The sequence below is a fragment of the Triticum dicoccoides genome, chromosome 7B (genome assembly GCF_002162155.2).
Source record: "Triticum dicoccoides isolate Atlit2015 ecotype Zavitan chromosome 7B, WEW_v2.0, whole genome shotgun sequence".
Taxonomy (NCBI): Eukaryota; Viridiplantae; Streptophyta; class Magnoliopsida; order Poales; family Poaceae; genus Triticum; species Triticum dicoccoides.
In genome coordinates, this window is record NC_041393.1 from 232,136,095 (window position 1) to 232,139,762 (window position 3,668).

Sequence of the window (3,668 nt, forward strand, 5' to 3'; positions counted from 1 at the left end):
GGAAGCTTCAGAGAGGAGCAACGCATGAAATAAGTTTGAAAAAAGCGGAAGCAAAAAGCAAATAAACACTCACAACATTTACACATAAATGTTTTTAGGCAAAGGCCCACGGCCCGAGTTCATTACACCTTGAAAAACCCCAGTGGGTGGGTGGACCTGCTACTTAACAGAATTTTCTACAAAAGATTCTCAGGCATTCCCAGCGCTGCGTCGCGATGTCGACGGCTCCCCCCGGCCGGCCTCCAGGTCCAGGGAAGCACCGGTGTCCTTTTCGACCTCCGCATCGCCGTAGACACCCGTCTCCTCCGAGCTGCCCTTCGGGTCGCGAAGAAGCAAGTCGTAGTCATCGCCATTCACGACCGCACCGTCTTCCGTCCGTTCCGGATGGAACTCGTTGTGGAAGGCGAACTCGGTGATATAGCTGGCCCGGGAGGCGATCCGGCCGGCCTGCTCCTGCAGCAACTACTCCGAGCGAGCGCGCTGACCCATCAGCGCGTCCAGCTAAAGATCCGGATGCCAAGACAGCGCGATCCGAAGCGCCATCTCAGCACCGGCCCGGGCGGCGGAAACGCGCCAGTCGCTAAGGCTATCCGGGCCCATCTCCAACCAGCGCTGATAGCGGACGGCTACCTCCGCCAGCCGCTGTGTCTTCGAAAAGGCCCCTGTAGCCAAAGACGAAGCAAGTCAGAAGAGCAACAAAGAAGAAAGGGCCTGGTCCCGACCCGGCAAACAACGAAGAAGCATCACTTACTGGAGAAAGACTCTTCCAGGTGTTGCGCCTCGAGCATCGTACCACGTCGCTCCCGCTCCAAGACACGGTCCCGCTCCCCGAGCGCCTTCTCCAGATCGGCCGCCTTAGCAAGGGCCGCCTTCAGCTCGGCGTCCTTGTCTTCGGCCGCCTCACGGCGGTGAGCCTCGGCCTGACGGGCCTCCTCAGCCGTGGTGGCCTGCTTCCGCAGACGCTCCACCTCGGCCTGGAGCCGGCCCTTGTCGTTGGCCAGCTGGTCGCGCTGCTGGTCTGCCTCGACTAGGGCCTGCTGCGCCTCCACCGCCTTGGCGGCCTCCGCCTTAAGAAGCTCCACCTCGGCCTTGAGGCGGCTCTTGTGACCCGCTAGCTGCTCATGCAACCGGTTGGCCTCGTCAAGAGACCGTCGGGCCGCGGCTGCCTCCGTCCTCGCCTGCGCCACCTCGACGCCGAGACGGCCGGAATCAGCAACAAGTCGGTCATAGTGATGACCAGCCCGGAGCAGTCGGGTCCACCAAGACAGCACTTCGGCTGCATATAAGAAGAACTCAGCAGAAAGAAAGAGTAAGAAAAGGCCTAAGATTTGGCCCAACTGTTACATAGTTGGCTCGAATCTCGAGGGCTACACCCAGTGGGTGCGCTAGCGCGCCCCCACTAGAAGAAAAGAACACAACAAAGTACCTGCGGCGACGCGAAGCTCCTCCTCCTTGGCAGCAAGCTGCTCCTTGAGTTTCCGATGCTTGCCCAGGAGCCAGTTGAAGGCGGCAACCCGGAAGGCGTCAAGGTGCTGAAGAGAAGACCAAAGTCAACACAAGGCCAACGCTCCTAAGGTTTGGCCCAACTGTTACACAGTTGGCCCGAACCTCGGGGGCTACACCCAGTGGGTGCGCTGGCGTGCCCCCATAGAGATAAAATCACAAGAAAACAACAAGAAGAAGGACTTACCAGGACGGCGCGCTCCAACTCACGCGTCCGCTTCGTCTCGGCCTGGGCGAAGGCCTCGAGGCGCTCCGTCCGGCCTCGCAGACGACGGCTGACGGCATCCAGCGCCGCCTCCTCCTGGGTCTGGGGCCCGAAGACGGCCGCGCCCCCGCTCCGTGAGGGCTGCGGCACGGCAGCTCGGCGCCCGCCCTACCGGGGCACTGATACGTCTCCAACGTATCTATAATTTTTTATTGCTCCATGCTACTTTATCTACTATTTTGGACTATATTGGGCTTTATTTTCCACTTTTATATTATTTTTGGGACTAACCTATTAACCGGAGGCCCAGCCCAGAATTGCTATTTTTTGCCTATTTCAGTGTTTAGAAGAAACGGAATATCAAACGGAGTCCAAACAGAATAAAACTTTCGGGAACGTGATTTTCTCACCGAACGTGATCCAGGAGACTTGGACCCTGCTCCAAGGAACAAGAGGCGGTCACGAGGGTTGAGGGCGTCCCCCTGGGCGTGCCCCCCTACCACGTGGGCCCCCTGCTGCTCCACCGACGTACTCCTTCCTCCTATATATACCTACGTATCCCCAAACGATCAGAACAGGAGCCAAAAACCTAATTCCACCGCTGTAACCTTCTGTATCCACGAGATCCCATCTTGGGGCCTGTTCCGGAGCTCCACCAGAGGGGGCATCCACCATGGAGGGCTTCTACATCAACACCATAGCCCCTCCGATGAAGTGTGAGTAGTTTACTTCAGACCTTCGGGTCCATAGCTAGTAGCTAGATGGCTTCTTCTCTCTTTTTGGATCTCAATACAATGTCCCCCCCTCTCTCGTGGAGATCTATTCGATGTAATCTTCTTTTTGCGGTGTGTTTGTTGAGGCCGATGAATTGTGGGTTTATGATCCAACTTATCTATGGAAAATATTTGAATTTTCTCTGAATTCTTTTATGTATGATTGAGTTATCTTTGCAAGTCTCTTCGAATTATCCTTTTTGGTTTGGCCAACTAGATTGGTAGTTCTTGCAATGGGAGAAGTGCTTAGCTTTGGGTTCAATCTTGCGGTGTCCTTTCCCAGTGACAGCAGGGGCAGCAAGGCACGTATTGTATTGTTGCCATCGAGGATAACGAGATGGGGTTTTTATCATATTGCATGAATTTATCCCTCTACATCATGTCATCTTGCTTAAGGCGTTTCTCTATTTTTAACTTAATACTCTGGATGCATGCTGGATAGCGGTCGATGAGTGGAGTAATAGTAGTAGATGCAGAATCGTTTCGATCTACTTGTCTTGGACGTGATGCCTATGTACATGATCATTACCTAGATATGCTCATAACTATGCTCAGTTCTATCAATTGCTCAACAGTAATTTGTTCACCCACCGTAGAATAATTATGCTCTTGAGAGAAGCCACTAGTAAAACCTATGGCCCCCGGGTCTATTCTCATCATATCAATCTCTATCGCTCTATTTACTTGCTTTGCCTTTTACTTTTCACTTTGCATCTATCTATCAAAAATACCAAAAATATTATTTATCATCTCTATCAGATCTCACTCTCGTAAGTGACCGTGAAGGGATTGACAACCCCTAATCGCGTTGGTTGCGAGTAGCTATCGTTTTGTGTAGGTACGAGGGACTTGTGTGTGGTCTCCTACTGGATTGATACCTTGGTTCTCAAAAACTGAGGGAAATACTTACGCTACTTTGCTGCATCATCCTCTCCTCTTCGGGGAAATCCAACGCAGTGCTCAAGAGGTAGCAGGCACCAAGGCGTGCCCCTCGCTGGCCGCTTGCGACGCGGCCAGCACCTCCTCTGACGCCGGGGCGCCCTGCGTTGCCACCTCAGACACTGCCGCCTGCGGTGCCTCCTCCATAGCCGACGCCGCCTCCGGCGCCGCTGCCTGCGGCGCCCCCTCCAGGACGACGCCTCCACCACCATCATCCCCCGCGCGCTCGACAACATCGGCTCGCGGCG